Source organism: Oryctolagus cuniculus, chromosome 1 (assembly GCF_051225735.1).
Source record: "Oryctolagus cuniculus isolate XC-2025 breed Fujian yellow rabbit chromosome 1, ASM5122573v1, whole genome shotgun sequence".
In the NCBI taxonomy this organism is placed as follows: Eukaryota; Metazoa; Chordata; class Mammalia; order Lagomorpha; family Leporidae; genus Oryctolagus; species Oryctolagus cuniculus.
The window spans coordinates 109,532,971-109,558,321 of NC_142867.1; the positions used below are offsets into that span (position 1 = coordinate 109,532,971).

General features: G+C 55.3%; 1 protein-coding gene across 1 annotated transcript in view; it reads right to left on the reverse strand.

Moving 5' to 3' along the window:
- DSCAML1 (DS cell adhesion molecule like 1) overlaps positions 1-25,351 on the reverse strand; it is a 341,147-nt gene that overhangs the window by 94,777 nt on the left and 221,019 nt on the right. The gene's annotated exons all lie outside the window — the stretch shown is intronic.

Consider the following 25,351-nt stretch of genomic DNA (forward strand, 5'->3'; position numbering starts at 1 on the left):
CTATTACTGCCTAGCCTGGGCAGCTCTGGCTGGCAGCTGGCTTCTCCCAGGCCTGTTCTGTTGCTCAGAGAGAAGAGGCAATGGAGAGACGAAGGGGAGCTTGGTGCAGCCTCAGAGGCAGGGGACCATCTCTCTGATGGGTGAGGATTTCCCACACACCATCAAAATGACAAATAGAAATTAGCAATTGTTCCCTTAAGTATCGATGCATCAGGGTTTAACAGAAAGAAGCTGGGATTCAGAGTCAGGCTGGGATCTCAGTCCCTCCATCTAGCTGTTCTACTTACTAGCAGTGTGACCTTGGGAAAGTTGCTTAACCTCTCTGAATCTTACTTGTGTAAGAGGGTGCAAATGATATGTCACAGGGTGACTATATGGATTAGAAAACGATCGAGTGTTTGGTACACAGCAAGCATCCACTCAGTGGATATCAACCCTCTTTCCTTTCCTCTGTCACATTCATTGCTCGGTGGCCAAGTGACCAGCACGGGTCACACAGCAAGCAAGGGGACTAGATCTGCCATCTTCTGACTCCTAGCACTCCTGCTGCATTGAACCAGACACAAGCCTGAATCCTTTTCTCTCAATTTAAATCACTTACGCACACAACTGCTGACTTCTGAGCTAAGCCACACCAGGAGTGGGGATGCAAATGCCCAGGAACAATCTGCCAGTGTTTCGGGGACACCCACTCCGTGCAAGGCAGAGGAAGGGCTGGGCACTGTGCCTGACCTTATCCCCGCCGGCACTGTAGGCCTCAGCAGGAAGCAGGAAGCTCCGGCAGCTGTGTGCCCATTTTGCCCGATACGACCTTGGAGTCCACCCAGAGGTGGAGTGCATGTCCCTGTCCAGGGTCTTAACCTTGACCATGAGCTAAGTGTGGACCTGAGCCTTGGGAAGGGCTTGTGTGCAGCTTCTGGACCCCCTAGGTGTCTGGCAGTGTGCCCCATGGAGACCGAGACGGAGTCTCTGACTGGGTCCCTCTGCCCGCTCTCTGGGGGTGGCTGCTCCTCCCAGGAAGGCACGGAGGGCCCTGGCTGTCACTTCCCTCAAGAGTGGTGACGGTGACTTAGAGCCATGGAAGCACGGTAGAGGGTGATGAGCTAATACTGGACACGGCTTTTGTCAGGAACCAGGTTGCCCCTGGTGACTCAGATCTTGTTATATACAAGTCTGCTTCCCCCCATGCACACATACACAGACATACAGACAGAACACACAGAGAGACACTCACACATACTCACACATACACATAGACACACAGACACACAGAGACACACCCATACACTCACATACACACACGTACCAAGTGACACCTGAACCAGTGACAAGAGCTCTGACTATGGCTCATTCTCCCGTGAGGAACATTCTGTGCTGTTCCCTGACCCCCATATGCACACTCATCCAAGTCTCGGCTCTTGGGGCTGGGCACTCCACCAAGTAGGGGAGGCTGTGGAACTGCAGGGCTGAAAAATTCAACACGCTTGACACCGTCTTTGACAGAGACACTCTACCTTTCATTTGAATATTTCTGGGGTCGGGGAGCTCACTACCTCTCTCAGCAGTCCATCCCAAAGCTGGCAGCTCTGACTTTTACAGACATCTCCCTTGCTGCCTTCAGAACCTGCTGGAACCCACTTTTCTGGTGCCTCCCTCACCCCGGGGAGGGCTGCTGTTGTGCCTCTTGGCTTCGGTTTATGCTAAACAGCCTGTGGATTTTCGTTATAATAGTTATTAACTATGGATTCAGGTAACTCTATCAACCGGGCCTCTCGCTTGGAAATGAACTTGGCTTAGCTATGAGCCTCCAAATTGTCGCCTTCCCTCCCTTCTGGCTTCTCCTCCCCACAACACAGGAGCTCCTGTGTGCTAGGTGCTTTGCTGAGTGTGGGCTCCAACCATCTGACTCAATCGCTCAGGGCGGGAAAGAACCAAGACTGGCGACTCCCAGGCTAGATAGTACTGACTCATTACTTCAAGGGCCGGTGTGGGAGTGGGCAGGAGCCCCATCCTGGGATCTCCTCGCTGTCTACTGAAGACCCCGGTCTTCCCCCACAGCCTACCTCCCCTGCATAGTGGCTGTGTGTCCACGTTGGTCCCCAGGTGAGTGCTCAGCCATCTGGCAACCTGCCTGTCCCCTGGGACCTGGAGTTTGTGGACACTCCCTCCCTCCACCTGTTCCCTCCAGCAAGCCCCTCCACAACTGTGCAGACCCCACTCAGCGCTGAAGTGTTGAAGACAAAAGGGAAGCTGGTGGGGCGGGCGGGACCCTGGGGCCTGCTGCTGGTGGTGGGAGAGGAAGCGGAGGAGGAGGCTCCGAGACAGCCCGGCTCCCCCGCCGGCCCCCGCAGGTGCTGCCGTGTCTCCGTGTTGTGACATCCTGAAGTCAAACGCGGATGCTCTCCCGTCATTTCTCAGGGAACTGGGACTGGAATGCAGAACTACTGGAAGGCGCTGCTGCCAATCACAAGTGCCAGGGTCAGGAGGCGGTGGCGAGGGGGTGAGGGACAGACACCAGCATCCACAGCTACAGCCCACAGGTGTCCTAGCTCTGCATGGCTGGGGCCCTGTGGTCTCACCTCTCGGCGGGCGAGCCCCAGGACAAATGGAGCACTTGGCCCGACTGGGATTTTAAGCTGGGGGTGGGGTGGGGTGGGGTGGGTGTGGGGGGGTGAAGCTGCGATGATGGTGGTGGGGAGCTGCGTTTCCATGGCAACCAGCAGCTGCTGCGTCTGATGTTTCACATCCTTCATTGTCCTCATTTCCCCTCCCTTCCCCCCTTCTTGTGCATATTTAATTGCGGTAGCGTTTTCAGACCGTGTTTGTGCCTCCTGAAACAAAGGCAGGCTGCAACTGGGGGGATGTGAGGGGAGAGGAGCAGGGGTATTCTGTTCCCTCCCTCCGGGGCAGGGGGGGCACTGCGCAACAGCGGCTCTGCATGTTTGATGAGGCTCAGACCGTGAGCCCTGCTGGGGAAGGGAAGGCGGAGGTGCCCGTGGAGTGAGCCTCGGACAGCCTGTCGAGTAGAGGGGGGCACAGCCAGCTGGTAGGGGCAGCCAGAGGGGCGAGCCTGGGCCCCACTGAGGTGTCCTCTGTGGATATGGGCCAGCCCATATTCTGCACCCCAACTGGGACTAGCTGTCCCTGGACTGGGAGGAAGAGTGGCCATTGCACACGCTTGGCTCTGCCTCCCTGGGGCAGGTTGGGTGCCCTGGAGGAAGGAGAGAGTGGCAGCCAATGTCCCTGGCTGCAGCGCTCATCTTGAGCTCATTTGGAAATGTGGGGGTGGGGGTTGGGGATGATACCACAACTAGGGGGCACTAATAGCATTTAGTGATTAGGGGAAGGGGTAACAAAGCATTGTCCCCCAAAGTTCCAGTGGTGTCCCTGGGGGTTCAGGCTGGAGGGCAGCTTCCCTTAGTCTTGAAGACCAGGATACAGAGCTGGGCTGAAACGTGGACACTGCTTGGTGGTCACACCCAAGAGGCTGTGGCCTCATCTGCCAGCATTGACCATGACCAGGGAAATGCTGGGCATGGCTAGTGAGCCCCTGGCTGCCTTTTTAGCACTATGAGTACTCTGCCCTGTCTCCTTTCCTGGTGACCTGCTGTAGGCTTCTATCTTTATTAAAGCTAAACATTTACTGAACATCGATTCCATGTTAGACCAATATTTTACATACATTATCTCACTTAATTCCTATAACCTTTTGAAATGAGTACTATCATTGTTAGTATCAGAGGCACAGGGAGGTTAAACAACCCATCCAAGGCCACGCAGCAGGGAAGTGGTGGAGCCTGGACCAACAGGCTTCGCTTTGTCCTGTGTTCTGTGAAAGAAGCTCTGTGCTGGATTGGCTCTGCTTGAGTGACACAGCACCACCCTTGGGGTCTCGGGCCAGCCGGCCTCTGCTGGGCTGCCGTAGTGCATGCAGTCCTCACTTCCTCACCAAGGAGCAATCACACACTCCGTCCAGGGTGGCTGAATCTGTCTAGTCTTTGTGGAGCTCTCCAGGTCCTGGACTGGCCTCCAGGGAGAAGTCTGGGACATGGTGTGTGCTCTCTGGGATGCCACTGTAAGACAGGGTCCTCCCACCAGGAAAGGAGCAGTCAGCACTGGGGATGGTGATAGCTGGGGAGGGGGCTGGAAGCCACAAGCAGGAAGAGGAGCACTAAGAGGGGCTGAGCCAGCCGGGGTACAGGGGCAAGCCCAGGCTGGGGTGTAAGAGACTGGATTGGAGTCTTGGCTGTGCACTGAGGTCGTGGTGCCCACTGCCTCCCAGGTTAATGTGCATCAAGACCTGTGAGCGTGATCTTGCTGAAAATAGGGCCTCTCACATGTTCTCAAGATCATGCCACACTGAGGGAGGTTGGGCCCTCAATCCAACATGACCAGTGCTATTATGAGAAGCAAGAGCAAGGAGATGTGCACACACTCACACACATACATACAGACATACAGACACACACACAGACACAGACACCACACACTCAGACACAGACACAGACACACACATACATACATACATACACAGATATACAGACACACACAGACACCTCACACACACACACACTCACACTCACACTCACACATACATACACATACAGACAAGGCAGTGCGTCTCTGGGGTCTTAAGGCACCCGGTAGTGGGGTGTTGTTATGGTGGCTCTGGGTACAAATGCAGGTGTCTCTGAGGGATGTCCCATCTTCTCCCAGGACCTGTTTCCCCATCATGGAAAGAAGGCAAGTATCGGATGCACGAGTGTTTTCTAACCGTGTTTGTACGTCAGGTTCAAAGCAGCATCTCTGGGGGTAGCCGGGAAATGGGAATTTTTACAAAGCTTTCCGGGAGGATCTAGCATGTGGGCAGAGAGTCACTGGAGCAGAAAGATGCGTGAAGACCCTTCACTCTGACAACTGATGTCTCCGTGGACGCTGAACCTGTGTGAGCTCCTCTCCTCCTCCTCCAGGCACGGGGAGAAAATACCTGGCACTTGTATCACAAGGTTGTGGGGTGGGGGGAAATACTGCCTAGAAAAGTCTCCAGCTTGCTCAGAATTAGCACAAGCTGCAACGTCTCTGGAGGGCTGAGGGCTGGGGCAGGCCAGGCTGGGGGTTACAGAGGCTTCTGGCTTCCTGGACGGTGAGCAGGGAACAGTAGATCCCTCCTCGACCATGATGGAGTCCAGCACACAAGTGCTAAGTAAGCTGACAACAACTTTTTGTATTTTTCTAGAAGGTCAGAGGCTGGGCCTTGGAGATGGCTCGTAGCCACGAACCATGGAGAGAAAATGGGAAGAAATTTCAGGGTTCCCACTGACCTCTGAGCGGCTGGGGAGATAAAGCTGGGGTCTCTTTCTGGAGAGGTAGGGGGTGAACTTGGGAGGAAAGGAGGGAGAGCTGAGAGCTGGGGGAGGGTGAGAATTAGGCAAATCCCAGGGAAGGGGAATCACGGAGCGGAGCAAGGGCAGCAGCTTCCAAACTGGCCTCCTCTGTGTGTCACCAACACGCCCCAGAGTGACCCTTCAGTCCCTGTGAGCTCACGTGGCTCCGCAGTTCCAACCCGCCAGTGGATCAGTGTACAAGCAGACACTCAATGCCTATTTCCAGAATGAACGAGGAAACGAAACTTCCCGAAACTCTGAGTTTTAGCCCCACAGCACTCATGAGGGGACTGCAACTCACACAAGGCTGACCCCAGCTTGAAATGCACCTGCTCCAGGAAGACTTCCCAGGCCAGCCCACTCCTGTTTCTACACCTGCCGCTGCTAACCACGGTTCCCGTCAGGTCCAGTCGGACCTTGAAAAATCATTGCTTGGTGAGTGTTCAAAAGTCAGGATTAAACAGTATGGTGAATCCTCACAAGGCTAAAAAATGGAATCACCGTACGATCCGGCACTCCCACTTGTCGGCACGTGTCCCAGACAATGGAGAGCTTGGCCACACTACTCAGAGCAGCGGAGAAGTGGGGCCAGCCCGGTGTCCACCAGACAAGCAGAACGCAGTGTACATGAACAGAACGTGGTGTACATGAACAGTGTGATGCAGCCTTGAAGAGGGAGGAGATTCTGCCCCATGCCTGGAGGACAGCATCCTACGGGACACAGCCCAACTGTACAAGGACAAATGCAATGTGATTCCACCCATGTGGGCCAGCTGCAGTAGTGAAATCCACAGGAACAAAGCCGGAAGCTGGTTGCCAGGTGCTGGAGGGCAGGGGGAACTGGAGTTGTTGTTTGATGGATACAGAGTTCATTTTGTAAATTGGAATCGCACTTAAACACTGTTGGACCTAACACTTTAAAAATGGCTAAGACAGGCACATTTTATGATGTGGATGAGACTCTGCTGTTCCACTTCCAATCCAGCTCCCTGCTAATGCACCTGGGAAAGCACTGGACGATGGCGCAAGTGCTTGGGCCCCTGCCATCCACGCGGGAGACCCAGATGAAGCTCCTGGCTCCTGACTTCTGCCTGGCCCAGCCCTAGCTGTTGAAGGCTAGGGGAGTGTTGGGGAGTGAACCAGCAGATGGAAGATTCTCTCTTTCTCCCTTTCTCTGTGTCACTCTGCCTTTCAAATAACATAAGTACTTATTGAAAAAAATGAAACAATTTTTAAAAATCAAGATTATACAAAATTGGAATGAGTGTCTTCAGATAGTGAGTCTCCTGTCACTAGGGGTATTTAAATTGATGTGTAAGAAACATATTTCACAATGGATTTCAGTAGGCATAAACTGGGCCATCCTTAAGATGGTCTTTTCCTCCCAGCAATTTAAAAATTCACAGCTCGGACAATGTCAGAGCAGCAAGCCCATCAGAGACCACCTACCACAGTAGTTTCAAAGTAGATGGCAGGGCAGGTTAAGCTACCACCTGCGATGCCAGCATCCCGCATCGGAGCACTGGCTCAAGTCCCAGTGCTCTGGTTCTGGTCCTGCTTCTTGATAAAGGGCCTGAGAAAGCCCATTGCTCTTTCCCTGTGGCACTGGTGTCAGAAGCAGTTTGAGTGGATGGGAGGTGGGGGCCTCTGTGATGTAGGCTGGAGCAGGGGCACACATGACCAGAAGCTCTGGGCTGCTCCTTGGTGCTGGAGCCAGGCTGGAGCTGCTAGAGGATGGCTTTACACCTGGAACACCTGCAGGGGGCAGAAGCTGGTATTTTTGCCCGCCTGCTGGCACACAGGCTCCTGGGGCCTTGGGTAGACCCCATGGACTCACATTCATCCTTTGAGTATAATGCCAGGCTGGGCTGGGGCCCTGCCAAGGGTGGCACAAAGTACCATGTATTTCCAAGAGGCTGGGGGAGCAGGGCCTCCCCTTCTTCCTCCACTAACCCTCTGTACTAGGAAGGCAAATGGTCAGAGGAAGAAAACATGAGATTCTGGAATGTTTCAGATACCATCCTGGGGCTGGCGCTGTGGTGTAGCGGGTAAAGCCACCGCCTGCAGTGCCTGCATCCCATATAGGTGCTAGTTCGAGTCCCAGCTGCTCCACTTCCAATCCAGCTCTCTGCTATGGCCTGGGAAGGCAGCAGAAGATGGCCCAAGTGCTTGGGCTCCTGCAGTCACATGGGAGACCTGGAAGAAGCTGGCTGGCCTGGCTCTGGCCATTGTAGCCATTTGGGGACTGAACCAGTGCATGGACAATCTCTCTGTCTCTCCCTCCCTCTCTCTTTAACTCTACCTTTCAAATAAATAAATTATAAAAAATAGATACTGTCCTCCTCATGGGGTCTCACCCTCCCTCAGTTTCCCCTGCAAGCCTGCGGGGTCCATCTCTGGCCTCAGGGGCGGTCTTGTCCTAGGTTACATGAAGCCCTTGGGCCAGGCTTATCTGAGTGTGTGAAGGCAGCCTCCTCCTACCCCAGACAGCCATGGATTTTGAAAAATTCTAGTTACTTTCATTTTATTTGAAAGGCAGAGAGACAGAGAAAAAGAGATCTTCTATCCGCTGACTAACTCCCCAAATGCCTGCAACAGCTGGGGCTGGGCCAGGCAGAAACCAGGAGCCTAGCTCTCAATCCAGGTCTCCCACATGGGTGGCAGGGACCCAAGTACTTGAGCTGTCACCTCCTTCTTCTCAGGGTGCACATTCACAAGAAGCTGGACTGGAAGGGGAGGAGCTAGGACTTGGACCCAGAACCTGACATGGGATGTACGCATCGCTACAGTAACTGCTGTGCCCAACACCTGCCCCCAGACACAGACTTCTTCTTTTTTTTTTTTTTTTTTTTTTTTTGACAAGCAGAGTGGACAGTGAGAGAGAGAGACAGAGAGAAAGGTCTTCCTTTGCCATTGGTTCACCCTCCAATGGCCGCCACGGCCGGTGCACTACGCTGATCCGAAGTCAGGAGCCAGGTGCTTCTCCTGGTCTCCCATGGGGTGCAGGACCCAAGAACTCGGTCCATTCTCCACTGCACTCTTGAGCCACAGCAGAGAGCTGGACTGGAAGAGGGGCAAACGGGACAGAATCCGGCGCCCCGACCGGGACTAGAACCCGGTGTGCCGGCGCCGCAGGTGGAGGATTAGCCTATTGAGCCGCGGCACCAGCCCAGACACAGACTTCTAAGAAGGGTCAAGTCTTTGCTCTAGTGAGTACTATGGGGGGCTGACGCTGTGGCACAGTGGGTTATGCTGCTGCCTATGATGCCGGCATCTCATATCAGAGCCAGTTCAAGTCCTGGCTGCTCTACTTCTACATCAGTTCCTTGTTAAGGTGCCTGGGAAGGCAGCAGAAGATGCCGGCTGTTGCAACTATTTGGGGGAGCGAACCAGTGGATGGGAGATCACTCTCTCTCCCTCTCTCTGTGTAACTCTGCCTTTCAAAAGAATACAATATATCTTACAGAAAAAAAATACGGAGTATCATGGCTGAGAAATGCCATCTTCCGGAACCTGCCCTCGGGAAGGACTTCCATGGGGCTGACACGGGGGAGCTGAATGCACTGGCCGGGAGGTGGGAAAGCTGGCCTCCCATCTGCCGGGTGACCTCTGACAAGCTTCAGCAGCCTCAGTTTCCCCAAATAGGGAATGAGGAGAGGAAACCACTTGTTCTCACAGGTAGCGTGGGAGTCCCACTTTCTTTGTGATTCGATGACCTCTCTCCACGTGGCTGGGCAAGGGGGAGGTCTCCTCCCTGTCTAGTCCCATCTCTGTGAGAGGCCCTGGGGCTGCTCAGCACAAGAGCTGGTTTGGCTCAGAGTCTCCAGGCTGGAGCTGCCTCCCTTGTGGATGCGACAGGACAGTCCCCTGCACTCCAGCCACACAAATCCCAGACGCCTACATCAGTGCACTGTCCTGAAGGTCACCACCCCAGGGTGTCCTTCGGGCGCTGTAAGAGGGATTATCCAGGACACCCCCCACCATCTTCATCAGGCTCCCTGGAGGGATGCGAGCAGCGAGAGCCCAGCTGTGATATCAGAAGGGCCTGGGTTCCAACTGTATTCCCCTTTGCAGATGAGCTGGATGACACTGGGTAAGCACGAAACTTCCAAACTCGCTTGCTGTGAGGACAAACAAGGCAGGAACACACTCAGCATGGCACCTGCACCACAACAGACCACCAGAAGCATCTGTTAAGTGAATGACTGAGCAGACGACCACATCACTCTCGCGAGTGGGAGACCCAGGACGGGATCTGGTTCTCAGCCTCTGAGTCCGGAGCTCTGCCACACACTTTCACCTCCCGCTCACTGCCTGGACCAGGCTCTTAACAAGTGGGAAGGGTGTGGGTTTATGACAAGGGCCCTGCCTGGCTCCCCCAGGTCGGACTGACCTCTGTGGGCAGCAGAGACCCAGAAGGGCCCAGCACTGTCTCTGAGCAGCCCCCAAGGAGCCAGGGGTCCCGGGAGGTGGGGAGGGTCTCAGAGAGGAGAGTCAGAAGGGGAAGCTCAGGACAGGAAGCTGGCTTTTCTCCCTCTCTCTGACCCTTCCCGCTAAGTACAGCTCTTTCTCCTCCTCTACCCCAGGATTAGCACACACCTCTCATTCTCCTATTGCAACAGGATTTTATTTCTAATTATGCTGTAATAAAACTGGAGCGCTCCCAGGCTTCCTTGCAAATGGCTTGTACACACGCTGCCGATTGGACCCTCCGCAGCCCCATTGTAACAGCGTCTCCCTGACATTCATTAGACATGCATGAGAGGGGTGCTTTAAGAATAGAATTGCATTTAAATGGATTTGCTGAGAGAGGAAGATGAAAAACAGAGAAGCGAGGAGGGGAGAGGGAGAGGGAGAGCAGTTTGTTGAACAAACTATGAAAACAAGATGTCATAATAACAGGGTGCCGAAATAGGCCTCTTTATGCCCATTCCAGGGGCTGCACATGGCAGCGCCCAGCCGGGGCGACAGCCTCCAGCCCTTGCAGGGACCCCGCCCCCATGTCTGTGTTACCCGCCAGGGGGCTTGGGCGCTCTTCCTGGCCCCACGTGTCAGATGCTCGTGGTATGATAGAAGTCATTGTTATCAGGATTCTGGAGAGCCGCCTGGCTGGCACAGGACCCCGCGGCCAGGCGGAGGATGAAGACCCTGCTGTCTGGGTCTTGGGGAAGGGCTGGTGACCCCCTGCCCAGGCTAGCCTCCAAGGTGTGGCCCCACCCTTATGCTCTGCCCTGGATGCTCACGTGGCACCCTGCACCCACACTGCCACTGAGAGGTTGGGGTTTTTCTCCAGTGCTGGGGGCTCAGCAACTTGGGGGCAGGAAAAGCAGCAGACCAAGCTGACCCAGGGCCTGGCCTTCATGGAGACTCCATAACCGTGCATGTCCCATGGGATGATGACTGTCACCCTTTATGAGTGCCTGTGCCTGCTAGTGATGTCATCTCATTCATTCTCCTCACTATGACCAGATTCTCTTTTTTTAAAAAAAATATTTATTTGTTTGTGAGGCAGAGAGAGAGGGTGGGGGAGAGAGAGCTCCCATCTACTTGGTTCACTTGTCAAATGCCCACAGTGGCAGACCTAGGCCAGGACGAAACTAGGAGCCTGGAGCTCAACCTAGGTCTCCCATGTGAGGGGTAGAGACCCTACTACTTGGGCCATGACCTACTCTGCCTCCCAGGGTCTGCATTAGTGGGAGTCGGAATCAGAAGTAGAGCTGAGACTTGAACCTAGGAACTCCAATTTGAAATGCAGGGCTCCTGAGTGGTGTTTTAACACTAGGCCAAATGCCCACCCCCAGTAAGAACCTCTTTTTTTTTTTTTTTTTTTTTTTTTGACAGGCAGAGTGGACAGTGAGAGAGAGAGAGAGAGAGACAGAGAGAAAGGTTTTCCTTTGCCGTTGGTTCACCCTCCAATGGCCGCCGCGGCCAGTGCACCACGCTGATCCGATGGCAGGAGCCAGGTACTTCTCCTGGTCTCCCATGGGGTGCAGGGCCCAAGTACTTGGGCCATCCTCCACTGCACTCCCTGGCCACAGCAGAGAGCTGGCCTGGAAGAGGGGCAACTGGGACAGAATCCGGCGCCCCGACTGGGACTAGAACCCGGTGTGCCAGCGCCGCAAGGCAGAGGATTAGCCCAGTGAGCCGCGGCGCCGGCCGCCAGAACCTCTTAAAAGGGACATGAGATCATGCTGAAACCCGTCTCGTGGGTTCCTGGTTTTCTTGGGATAAAGAAGGCAGCAGCCAGAAGCCCGCCCTCCGTCCCTGGCCCCAGCTCTGACCCCCGGCCGCAGCTCCAGGCCCTCCTCTGGTTCAGTTCCTGCCTCCTCCCCCTCATCTGGCTGCTCCTGGGGACACTCTCCCCACCCTCTCCCCAAGGCCCACTCTGACTCGGAGTTCACGCACACTCGCTCCTGCCAGGAGCCCCTCGACGGGAACCTGGCTGTTCCTGTGCTGCTTCACTCCACACTCATCACTAAGGGGAAGGGGCGGCCTGAGGCACTGAAGGCCTGGCCCAGCCTGGGGGCCACGTGGAGCACCCAGCCCTGGCTCAGCGGCAGAGCTGGGCACGCTGGACGAGGCTGCGCTCCAGGGACATCTTGTGCAAGCCTTGCTTTGGGCTTCTTACAGCAGTGGGGAGCTTCCTTCCCCCTAACATAGGAGGAGGCTGAGAATCCAGCAGGTCAAAGCAACTTGCCCCAACTCTCGAAGCTGGGGCCATCCACATCCAAAGCCGGGCTTGGCCAGGTACTTCCTGGTGCACCACATCGCCAGGGCTATTGGCACCTGCTGCTGCCCGTGTGAGGGCAGTCCTGGCCTGCACCCCCACCAGACCACTCTCAAATGCTCTCTGCTCCTCCCCTTCCAGTTTCCCAGCTCCTTCTGTGGGGCCAGGAAGGGCCTGGAGTTTTCCGTCTGGATGGTGTCTCACTGGTCCGTGTGAGCCATTTTCATATTCCTGGAGGGAACACAGGCTCCTTAAAGAAGCGTCATGGCCCCTGTGAATGCCCTCTGCATGCAGGGCAATGCTGGGGACTCCTGAGGGCCTGTGGGCTCTGGCCGCATGACAGCCAACAGAGACGCACCACTGGGGACCTGGAGCTGGATGAGGGCCTCTGCTCTCTGCTTTGTGCTTATGGCCACCATGAGAAGGCTGCTCTTACAGGTGCCCGTGGGGGAGAAGGACATGATTCCAGAGGCCTCTAAGTACTGCAGAGAGAAGGCTCTGGCGAGGGGCTGGAGCCTCCACAGGCCAAGAGCAGCCGGTAGGTGCGTCTCCCTCCACCTCCTGGTCTCTAGCACAGCCCAAGCCTTACCCTTAGTCAAGGCCCAGTGCATGCTGGTGAGCGAGACCTTGGCTGCCATGATGCCAGGGCTGCCTGCCAGTCCAAGGCTCTGGGCTCAGTGTCAGTCACAGTGCCTTTGTGGTGACGTTAAAATAGAAGTGTCACATGAATGAATGATGAATGAGTGGTAAGGACTTGGCTCTCAGGACACTGTGACCTTGCATAGGTTGCCTAACCTCTCTGGTTCAGTTTGCTCATCTATAACAGTATGCTAATGGGACAGGCATTGTAGCACAGTGGGCTAAGCTGCCACTGGGACGCCTGCTTCCCACATCAGAGTGCCTGGGATCAAGTCCCCCCTCTGCTTCCTTTGCAGCTGCCTGCTAACGTGCACCCTGGGAGCCAGCTAGTGACAGTTCAAGTAGCTGGATCCCTGCTACCTATGTTTAAGACCTGGTTTGAGCTCTGGGCTCCTGGCTTTGGTCTGGTCTGGTCTAGCTGTTGGAGGCATTTGATGAGTGAACCAGCAGATGGAAGACTTCTCTCTCTCTCTCATCATTCTACCTTCCAAATAAATAAAAATAGATGAAGACGTATTAAAAACATGTGCTAATAACAGCACCAACCACACAGGGATGCATTTGTCAGAGGAGTTAAAGCACCTGCCCTGGTACCTGCACGTGATGGCTCGATAAGTGACGGCCCTGCTTGTTCTAGCTTCCCAGGTGGGAGAATCCACGCGATGGCCGCTGCTGCCCACTCTGAAGTGTGCGGTGGCCGCAGGCATCCTAGTTCTAGATGGTTCCGAGTCCCGTTCCCTTTGTTCAGAACCCTTCAAAGTCCTCTGATGCTGCTCGCCCAGCGAGGCAGTTCAGCCGTTTTGAACAGGTCAGGCTAATCAGGGTGGCTGTATGGCCCCTCATCCCTGCCGGCCAGGGAGCTTTCAGCAAAGGTGGAAGTGTCCGCAGTCCCATCAGCTCTCACAGTGAGTGCGGCGCCCGGCCTGAGCGCCCAGTATTGGCTTTTCGACAGTGCCCATCTCTCAGGGTGCACAGACAGACACCTGAGAGACATGGGCTAGGCACGCAGGCAAGGGACCCGATGATTCTCACTACGCCCTTTGTGCCCATGTCTTCCGAGTGGGGACACTGGCCCTGCCAGCTCCCTGGGTACACACTGTCTGCCTACCTCACCACTGCCCAGAGCAGCGCCAGTTCCCCACGGCACTTGGGAATCCTGAGCTGATTCACCAAACAGCTACAATTTCCCGCCTCTCACTCTGACACTCGCTGTACCATCGATCTCAAAGCTGTTCCAAATGAAGCTAGATTTAGCTCAGGCTCCCTTCTCACTCCTGCAATTTCCTCCAAGCGCCAGCCTCCCTGTACCTCGCCCTCTCTCCGCAAATGCTCTGCTGACCCACGTCCGGGCTTCTGGCAGGAGAGGGCCTCGGTGCAATTTATCCTGACCTGGGTCCCAGTGGCTGTGGGGGGCATCCTAGGCTATCAGCAGCCACATGATCAAAGAACAAGGAGGAATTAATATCCCCGAGGTGGTCGGGAGCCTCTGATGCCAGCAGAAAATTACAGGACACGAGATGAGGCGTATTACAGGATGAATGGGAGGGGACAAGAGATTCCCGTGGCTAATCCTGTTAACGAGACAATTTCTTATCAAACTCATTATGTTTGTGAAAGGAGGGGACAAGGAGCGGGAAGAGGTGGTGGGGGAGAGAAGGATGGGGGTGGGGCAGCCCTGGAGAAGGGAGAGAGGCCAGCAGCTGTGGTCGTGGTCGGAGAGCCTGCAGGTTGCAGCCAGGGGGCATGGAATGGCAGGTGTCTGACCTTCTCAGATAGAGGCCAGTGGGGCCAGAGCTCCCGGGAGCCCCCTCTCTCCCAGGCAGCTGGCAGTGCAGCTATACTAGCCTTGGTAACTGAACCCACAGGTGCCTGGGGTGCAGCAGGAGCCTGCCCCTCCTTTTCCAGCCTCAGCCCTGTCTTGTCCCACCTCCCATGCATCCATCCACATGGACACTGGAAACCTGCATGACTCACACTTGTCTGTGGAGCACTTTACTGCCCAGGCCCTCGTTCAAGGCTCCCCCCACCCCCACCTTGCCCCTGAGATGGGCAGGGAGGGGATTACATAACCCAAGAGGCCAGAGGGTTAGCACTTAGCAGCTGAGCATGCTTGGGCAAAACACTTAACCTCTCTGGGCGATCACTTGTTCATCTTGAAAACAGAGATTAAGTAAATCCTGCCCTGTCTACTTCACAGGGCCCTTGTGAGGAGGAGAAAGGATAATGCATGCAAGAGGACCTTGTAATGTGTGAAACATTTACATAAAGCAGAGGGACGGTTATTATCGTTTTCAAGTTGAGACAACAGGTTCCTCCAGCTGAAGTGTCTTGCTCGAGGTAACAAGGCCTGAACCTCTGATCTCAAGGCCAGGATCATTTCTGCTGCCGGAAGGCACCCGCCACCCTGTCTTTGGCCACTCACAGAGGAATGCAAGGGTGCAAATCTGAGCACGTGTTTAGGAAGGACTGGCCATGTGCTCCGGTCTTCCCTGCCTGGTCTTGGGATGGAGGGAGTGGTTGGGGAGGCCTCTGCTTGTGGTCCACACAATTCTCTCACCTCCTGGTCTTCCCAGTCTGCTTGGTTGGCGAAGTACCCTTGGTTGCCTGTTCTGGGTGACGAGATCCTGCTCGTCAGAGTGGGGGCGATAGAAAAGCACTTTCAGGAAAGCTCTGATTTTTCAAAGACCAAAATATAAGAGCTAAAACGATCAAACTTGTAGACGAAAGTAGGAGAAGAGCTTCATGACACTGGATTTGGTGATGATTTCTTGGATCTGACATCAAAAGCTCAGGCAACAAAAGAACCATTTCAAAATTTAAAACTACTAGGCATCAAAAGACAATCTACAGAGTGAAAAGGCAACCCGTGGAATGGAAGAAAGTATTTGCAAATCATGTACCCGATTGGCAGTTAACATATGTGAAGAAACCTCACAGATCAACCACCGAAACAAACAACCCAAAGGAGCAAAGGACTTGAACAGACACTTCTCCAAAGCAGATGTGCAGATGACCAATAGGCACAAGAGAAGATGCCGGCCTCCGGGCAGTGAAAATCAAAACCCCGGGGAGGTACTGTGACGCACCAGTCAGTTTGGCTCTTGTGAAATAAACATCCCTCAAAACCCAAACCCCAGGAAGCAAGTGCCAGCCGGGATGTGCAGAGCTGGAGCCCTGTGCACCACTGGTCGGCAGACAAAGTGGTACAGCGCCGTGCTACTCTGCGGTGGTTCCTCAATGAACCCAGAGTTAGCGTAAGATCCAGCTCGTCCACTTCCGGGGGTACACCCAAAGAATGCAAGCAGAGACCCACACAGGTCTCTGCACGCTCATGTCCACAGCAGCTGGGTTCACAACGGCCAAAAGGCAGAAGCAACTCAACTCCCCATCAGGGAGTGAACAGACAGACTGTTGTAAATACACACACTGGAACATTGCTCAGCCTTAAAAAAAAAAAAAAAAAAAAAAAAAAAAGGAAGGCAATCCTGTCAAATGCTACAATGTCGGTGAACCCTCAGTACATTATCTTTTTTTTTTTTTTTTTAAACAGGCAGAGTGGACAGTGAGAGAGAGAGACAGAGAGAAAGGTCTTCCTTTGCCATTGGTTCACCCTCCAATGGCCGCCGCAGCTGGTGTGCTGCGGCTGGCACACCGCGCTGATCCTGATGGCAGGAGCCAGGTACTTCTCCTGGTCTCCCATGGGGTGCAGGGCCCAAGCACCTGGGCCATCCTCCACTGCACTCCCGGGGCACAGCAGAGAGCTGGCCTGGAAGAGGGGCAACCAGGACAGAATCCAGCGCCCGACCGGGACTAGAACCCAGTGTGCCGGCGCCGCAAGGCGGAGGACTAGCCTAGTGAGCTGCGGCGCCGGCCTGTCAGTACATTATCTTAAGTGGCATAAGCCAGGCATACGATTCCACTCACATGCGGATTCTAGGTAGAGAGAGAAAGAAGAATGCTGGTTGCCAATAAGGGGAAGCTACTGCTTAATGGGCTCAGACTTTCTGTGTGGGCTGATGAAAAGTTTCAGACATAGTGAGGGTAGTAATCATCATGTGAAGTATATTCTACTACAATTAAAGATAGCAAAGAAAGACAGACACCACTGTCACATACCTTTTAAACTTTGTCCTGCCTCCTTTTTTCCAACTGCAAAGACAGATGTGATGCTTGGAAGGGCAGCAGCTGTCCTGTCATTATGAGGAATGCAGACCAGGAAGGGAAAGGAGTCTGAGCAACTGGGCCAGCCCTGGGCTCCTTGATACATGAGAAAACCAACTCTCGGATTTGGCTAAACCACTGTGGGCAGCTAAGTCAAATCCTGAGACAGCGGCTAAGGGCTTCCTCTGGCCACTTCTACCTGTCTCTCTTCTTTTTCTTTTCTTTCTTCTTCTTCTTTTTTTTTTTTTTTTTTTTTTTTTTTTTTTTTTTTTTTTTAGCAAGCAGAGTGGACAATGAGAGAAAGAGACAGAGAGAAAGATCTTCCTTTGCTGTTGGTTCACCCTCCAATGGCCACCGTGGACGGCGTGCTGCAGCTGGAACACCAAGCTGATCCAATGGCAGGAGCCAGGTGCTTCTCCTGGTCTCCCATGGGGTGCAGGGCCCAAGCACTTGGGCCATCCTCCACCGCACTCCCGGGCCACAGCAGAGAGCTGGCCTGGAAGAGGGGCAACCGGGACAGAATCCGGCACCCCAACCGGGACTAGAACCCGGTGTGCCGGCACCGCCGGCGGAGGATTAGCCTATTGAGCCGCAGCACCGGCCTCCACCTGTCTCTTCTACAGCTGTCTTCTGATCCAGTGGGACCTCATCGTCTCCTGAGAAAGCCTTCTCTGTGACTTTGCCCATGCTGGGCCCATCTGTGTGGCCCCGCTTCCTTCTGGGCACTCTTTTGTGGGATGAACAGCTTCCACCATGGCTCTGCAGGGTTGGCCATTGCCCTGCAGGGTTAGTTACTCCAAGCCTAGGCTCCCCAGCACCCCATGCCCACCTCCATCATGGTTGTTATCACTTTGTTCAAAATCGCCTATTTTCATGCATTCTCCCCACTGGACAGCACGCTCCTTGAAGGTCAAGCTCTTGGGCAGGGGCCCGTGCTGTGGTGTAGCGGGTAAAGCCACCTCCTGTAGTGCCAGCATCTACCATATGGGTGCCGGTTTGAGTCTCAGTTGCTCCACTTCCGATCCAGCTCTCTTCTAAGGCCTGAGAAAGCAGCAGAGGATGGCCCACGTTTTTGGGCCCCTGCACCCACATGGGAGACCCAGAAGAAGCTCCTGGCTCCTGGCTTTGGATTGGCCCAGCTCCAGCTGTCGCGGCCATCTGGGGAGTGAACCAGCAGATGAAAGAGTCTCTCTCTCTCTCTTTCTCTGCCTCTAACTTCACCTTTCAAATAAATAAATAAATCTTTGGAAAAAAAAATTTTGTGCAGATCTGGAGCCCTGGTGCCTGTATGGGTGTCAGGTACACAGCCAGGCGCTCAGGAATGGTGGGTTGACCAAAGCTCTTCTGCTCTCTGGACCCACAATGTGGGGAGGTGGGCCTAGACCCAGAAGCAGATTCCCAGAGGGGAGCAGTCCAGGAAGTCCAGAGGCCCAGGTGACCCTGGAGTCTGGGAAGCCGGGATGCATGGGATAGGGGACAGCAGAGGGCTGGAGTGTGGAGGTCCTGTGAGCCGAGACAGGGGCTTGCTCTGAGCCCAGGGATGGGGAGCTGCTGAGCGCTTTCTGCAGAGAGCAGAACGGGTGGCGCTGGGCCTGAAGTTGGCTGTACCCGCCAGCTACATGATGCATCAGCAACTCTCCCTGGTGGAGCATGGGGAGGGGCTGGGAGCAGAAGGCCACCAGGAGGAGGAGGGTGAGGAAGACTCTGCAGTCAGACTGTCTGGGGTCTGGCTCTGTCTCTTACTGAGGTCCCTTCCCAGTTCCTCTGGGTGCCCCAGTTTCTACGTCTGTGAAAGGGGGTTAATCACAGCTCCAGTCTCAGAGTCTCATGTGACCCACTTGAAAGTGGTCCATGCGGCCTGGTGCAGACTAGGTGCCTGGTGTCACTGAAGGAAGGGTTGGGGAGAGGAGACTGCCCCAGGGCTGCAGGGTGGTAGGGGCTGGAGCTGGGGTGGGGAGATCCAGTGGTGGAGACTGGAGGATGCTGGAGGCTTTGGGTGCCCGGGCGAGGAGCTGCAGCTGGTCTGATGGGCTGTGAGGGCCACTGAAGGTTTGTGGGCAGCCTTGTATTTCCGGAAGGGAGGAGTGCTTTAGATGCTGAACCAGAGAGAGAGAGAGAGAGAGAGAGAGAGAGAGAGAGGGAGGGAGAAGTAGAGGGAGAGGGAGAAGGAGAGGGAGAGGGAGAGAGAGACATGGAGGCCAGGGAGGGAGGAGTTTTTCCTTTCCAGGCTCATGGTTGTCCCTCTACGAGTTGCCCATTGCTCTGGGCCCAAGGGCAAGTGGGCAGAGGGGTGATGGGGAACAGCTGGAGACAAAGACATACCCCGTGGATAGCCCTGCATGGGATCCTGCCTGCCAGCAGAAATCTGGGAGTGAGGACTCAGCCTGATGCTGACCCACGTGAGAGCAAGAGCCAGGCACAGCCTTGTCTTTGACTTTCGGGGAAGGGTCAAGGGCCTGCAGAAGTCAACTTGTTCCCAGGGATGGTCTGGGCTTCAGGAAGGGCTGGCAGCCTTCATAGCACCCATGCCTGCGCCACAGCCGTAGTGCGAATCCACGGTTGTCAGATTAAACGGGCGGGAAGAGGGTGCTTGTAAGGGGGTGGGGTGGGGTGTTCGCATCTCCCCAGGCGGGCACAGGGAGGGTCCAGACCAGACCAGACAGGACGGACATGAGGATTTCATCTGAGCTCATCACAGTGATGCCAAAAGGAATTTAAAAGGGCCCCTAGGTTCTCTGGTAGGAGTCAAGTGTCATGAATGGGAGGTGAAGTATGTGGGGACTTGCAGGAAGCAGGTGCAGAAGCAGGAGCAGAGGTGACCTCCTGGGACCTCCAGCTTAGTACCGGCCCAGGCAGCTTCTCTATAATAGCACCGGGCCCGGGACCCCCACCAGCGTTCACCCCGTGCTAGCCCTTGCAGAGTGTGGACCCCCCCCCCCCCCCCCGTCCCCCCGCCGGCCCACCCCACCCAGCTGGAGCGGCAGCTTCCGGGAGCCCCTGCCTGCCTCCCTCAGCCCCAGCCCCTCTAACTGCCTTTCATCTGAGCAGAAAACAAAGCAGAGGCCCCAGGGCTGGCAAAGCATTTCACCGCGCACAATTTGCATTTTCCGTCTCCATCCCGAGCCTTGCCGCCCTGGCTTTGGGCAGCCCAAGGAAGAGCAGTGGCTGGAGCCAGCCTAGGGGCTGGGTTCTTTGTGGGTCACTATGTGCCTTGCTGGAGGGTGGGGGCAGAAGAAGGAGCAGAGCAAGGGGAGTGGGAGAGGCTGGGGAGACAGCAGAGTGGGGAGTTAGGGGCCCAGATGTGCTGTAGGTCTAGGGCTGTGGTTTTCAGCCAGGGGTGCTTCTGTCCCCCGGAGACCTTTGGCCCTGTCTGGAGACAGGTTGGTTGTCATGCGTGGGGGATGCAGTGAGCAGGAATTGCTACTCCATCCAGTGGGCGGAGGCCAGGGATGCAGCTGAGCATCTTACAAGCACGGGGCAGGCCCCACACACAGATGTCCAGGTCCAGGCTGTCCGTGGTGGGGCTGGGATGGGAGGAAAAGCAGGGAAGAGGGGGCTGAGCAGAGGGATCCAGCCCACGTCTCCTGGGTGCCCTGGAGTTGACAAAGGAAGCAGTGAGCAGCAAGACGCATGCAAGGCTCTGCCTCCGGCACCCACAGGGCTCTGCAGGAGCCGGCACCGTCCTGTCTTGGGCTGAAAAAACAGAAAGAGGGGAGCGTGTCCAGAGAGACCCCCAGCAAGGTGGGGATGTGGAGCAAGGGAGGAAGGGCCCAGAGGTGGGGGTGGGGCAGACAGTGGGGTAGGAAGAAGCCCCAGGATCAGAGTCAGAGCTCCTGCCAACAGCTCCTGGGTGAGGTGGACGAGCAGCAGCTGGAGAGCTTAGCTTGGCCCTCAGTCCCCCAACCCCGGGGCTCGTCAGACAGGGACCCCGAGCAGCCATGGGAAACTAGAGGTGCTGGGAAGGAGGGTGGGGGCTGGCTGCATGACAGAAGCAGCTGACAGAATCCCTTCAACCCACAGTGTTCTGTAGAGGGGTCTTCAGAAAGTTCATGGAGGGGCCGGTGCTGTGGTGCAGCAGGTTAAAGCCACAGCCTGCAATGTGGACACCCCATATGGGTGCCAGTTTGAGTTTCTGCTGCTCCACTCCCAATCCAGCTCTCTGCTAATGGCCTGGGAAAGCAGTGGAAGATGGTCCAAGTGCTCGGGCCCCTGCACCCACAAGGGAGACCAGGATGAAGCTCCTGGCTCCTGGCTCCTGGCTTTGACCTGGCCCAGCTGGGTCCTTGAGGCTATCTGAGGAGTGAACCAGTGAATGGAAGACCTCTGCCTTTCTGTCTCTCCTCTCTCTCTGTAACTCTTTCAAATAAATAAATAAATAAATAAATAAATCTTTAAAAAAAAGTTCACAGAAAATCCAGATGGTGAAAAAAACTAAGTGTTGCTTTCAAATGCTTTTTTTTCTTTGCACCAAAATAAGCTTATTTTTATTTATGTTTGCAGTACCCTCCCAATACTTCTACACTTTCGTAGTTGTGAATGAAGGTACGTGCTAGAAGGAGTCTATGCCCTCAAGGGTCATTAAGGCCTTGTCCACCCTGTGGTTTGTCTATGACAAGCTTGTTGGCTTTATGACTATTACATTAACTCTTTCTTGTCTGGAAAATATGAAAGCAGCAAGTGTTGTAAGTTTTGGGAAGAAGAGAACTTTTATAATGGACCTCAAAGTGGAGATAACAGCAAAAGTGGAAAGTAGGGAGAAGGTGACCAGGGTTGCACTGCTTCCCTGGGGATGCCTGGCGTGACATTAAGGGCCACTCTGGGGCCAGGGGCAGGAAGGGCTGGGCTAGGCCTGTGCAAGCTGCCAATCAAAGTGAGAGACAAGGAGACGAGTGAAGCAATGGATCGCACACTTGGCGTGCTCCCTGGGGTCTCTGTCAGATTCTGGGCTCCCTGGGAGATCAAAGGCTAAGCAAGGGCAAGCAGCACCCGTGGAACTTTTGAAACAGGACAAGGGTGGCTCTTCAGGTTCAGGGCCCATTGGAATCTGCCTAACATCAAACCGAGTCGGGCTGCAAGTGCCGATGGTGGAGTTGCCCAGGGTGCTGTTTCTAGAAATGTGCCTGGGAATGCCCACTGAAGTCTCTCCTCATCACTTGCTGGAGCCTGCATACCCAGAGAAGCCCCCATACTAGGTGCAGAATCATTAGGTCCTTTGACCACTTTGGGAAGGCAGCCACCAGCTTTTTTTTTAAGACTTATTTATTTATTTGTAGGGGTAGAGTTACACACAGAGAAAGGGAGAGACAGAAAAGTCTTCCATTTGGTGGTTCACTCCCCAAATGGCTGCAACAACTGGAGCAGGGCCTATCTGAAACCAGGAGCCAGGAGCTTCCTCCAGGTCTTCCATGTGGGTGCAGGGGCCCAAGGGCTTGGGCCATCTTCCACTGCTTTCCCAGGCATTAAGCAGAGACCTGGATTGGAAGAGGAGCGGCTGAAACAGGAACCAGTGCCCATGTGGGATGCTGGCACCACAGGCGGAGGCTTAGCCCACTACACCACAGCGCTGGTCCCTGGCAGCCACCAGCTTTAATCCTGTTTGCATTCAGCTGAGCACACGTGGCCCTCGGGAGCCCAGGAGGACCTTTCTCTGTGCTCCAGAAGTCACGTTCAGGGAGTGGGCCTTGCAGGCCCTGAGACACCCCCAGTCCAGTAGCACCTGCCTTCTGTCTGTCCCTTCATCACACCAAGCACCCTTTGGCCCCAGGCCTGTGCCCTGGTCAGTCTCTGCTTGCGCAGCTGTGCCCCCGACCCACATTGCTTGCTCCTCACCTCCTCCAAGTCTCTGCCCAAGCCACACTTCCCAGGGAGGCTTCCTGCCTGCTCTTTTCTTTTTTAAAAATACAGTGAGTGAGGAGAGAGAGAGAGAGAGAGAGTGTCTTCCATTTGCTGGCTCACTCCCCAGATGGCCGCAATGGCGGAGCTGTGCTGATCCAGAGCTAGGAGCCAGGAGCTTCCTCCAGGTCTCCCACGCAGGTGCAGGGGCCCAAGCATTTGGGCCATCTTCCACTGGTTTCCAAGGCCACAGCAGAGAGCTGGATCAGAAGTGGAGCAGCCGGAACTTGAACCAGAGCCCAACTGGGACATGAGCACTGCAGGCGGCAGCTTTCCCAGCTATGCCACAGCGCTGGCCCCTCCTACCTGCTCTTCTACGCTGTCGTGCCCCTCCCTGTCCTCCTCAGCCCCCTTTCCCTGCTCTCTGTAGCACTTCTGGCCATAGCATTTGTATACAAACACAGTGTACAATTCTTGTGTTTATGACATTGATTATTTAAGATCGTCTGTCTCTTCCCATTAACACATGAGCCCATGATGGAGAGGTTGCATTGTACCTGTTACTCTGTCCTGAGATCCTGTATCACAGTCCACCACAAGGAGGGGACTCAGGATGTATGGCATAAACAGGTTTCTCCCACCCCTGGCCCCAGCAGGTGGCCCTATCTTTCTCCTTTTATTGGTGGCCCTTGGACGTTGCCTTGACTGTGACAGCTGGAACATGTTCCCTGGGGAGCTCAGAGAGGGATGAGGCCTCCTGCTCCCGCCGCCCTGGCCCCACACCAGCTGCAAGGCCAGTTTTCCCCATGCAGCAGCTGAGGGTAGACGCTAAGCTCCAGGAATAATGCTGGCTTCTTACAGAACTCAGCGGCTGGGCTAAACGACCTTCAGCTGGGCACCACCCCCAGACAAATGAGATCACGAGACCCAAGTCTCATTCCGGGGATGCAGGAGGGCCTGGTGAGCAGAGTCCTGGTGGGGAAGGTGTTGGGAGACCAGAACTCCAGAGGGACCAGCTGCGTCTGGCTCTCTGAGCCCCATCCGAAACAAACACAAGGAAGCTTCAGAGTCTCCCTGGGATGGGAGCAGGGGACTCACAAGAGCAGGAGGGAACTCTGAGGAGCGTCGTTGCCATCACTGTCACTGCCACCACTATCTGAACATGGCTTGTGTACCAGCCCTTGGCAGACACCTCTCAGCAGTCCTGCAGGGTCAGGGGGGTCTTCCTGGCCTTGCTTTACAGATGAGGACACTGAGGCCTGCGAGGAGGTGCTTTCCCAGGACTGGGAGCAGAGGGAGTGAGGACTCCGGCCCTGGAGCACCTGTCCTCTGGTGCTCTTCCCTCACTCTCTGTGGCTTTGGCTTCCAGGGAGCACTGGCCTGCATCACGTGTGCTGCTGTGGGGCCAGGCATTCCCAGGGGAAGACTGGTGCTGGAGACCTCTGCTCTCCTGCCCGGGTCAGCCACGTGAAAGGAAGGTGGAAGAGGAAGAGTGTCCGTGACAAGTCCATGGGCAAGGTCCTCCCCTCCCCGACCCTCGCCCCATCTGCTGGTGTGCTCTGCTGATTCCCCCAGGGAATGAGCATCCCCAGAGGGGCAGGGGCTCTCGGGAGTTTTCCTGAGGGCTGGCTCTGCTGAAGCTCCCTGGGGCCCCAGCATTGTGCTGGGAGAGGAGGCTCGTCCCCCAGTAGGCTGGTGGGCGAGCTGGAGGGAGAAGTCAGGATCCCCCTTTCTGACCTGGTGTTTCACTGTGGGAGCTGGTTTACAAGAAGGCCTGAGGCCCCTCCCCCCTCATTCTCCAGAGTCCTCTGCTCCTGCCCCCCTTTAATCATGGGGTACGTGCTCAGGGGGCCCCAAAGGGGTTTCCCATCCAGCTCGCGTGATGGGCGGCTGCAGGTGAAGTATGAGGAGGGCCAATATCTGGGGCAATGCGCTCAAAAGACAGCTGAGGGGAGCCCCCTCCTTCTTCTTTGGATATGTGGTTGTTGTGAGTTCTTCTCTCCCAGTTCTAGGGCAGGTGCACCCACGCCTGCTTTCCTTAGGCTCCCCCCACTCTCCTGCCCGGGGGCCCTGCTGGAGGTCCTGAGCACCCTGCTCTCAGGGTGGGGTCCATCAAGGATTGGCCAAGGTTCTGTCAGCCCTGGTGCTCATGATGGCCGTGACGGTGATGCTAATCGTGCTGACAGCCCTGTGACAGGGCTGTCTTAGCTGATCTCCAGGGAGCCCTGGGGGAGAGCGTTTGTTTCAGCCCTCCTCTTCTTCCAATGGGAAAATTAGGTGAAGGGACCAGTTCAAGTTTATGCTCCTACTAAGTGGTATTGGTCAGCATGCAAAGCTCATCCCTGTCCCATAGCCCAGTCAAGTGATGTGAACCTTCCAAACCCTATCCACCTCTGTCAGGGGATGGCACCCAGAGTGGCACATCCATATACTCTCTGCACACTTGTGCCTGGAGTCTCCAGCGGTTCTCATGTATGCCCTGACATAGCTGCTTATCAATCCGATGCCAGGCTGGGCTGCTGGCAGACAGAGGAGCCACCATGCATGCCACTCCCAGCCTGCTGCCTGACCCCTCAGCTGGAGATGCCCTGCCACACACCTTGCTCAG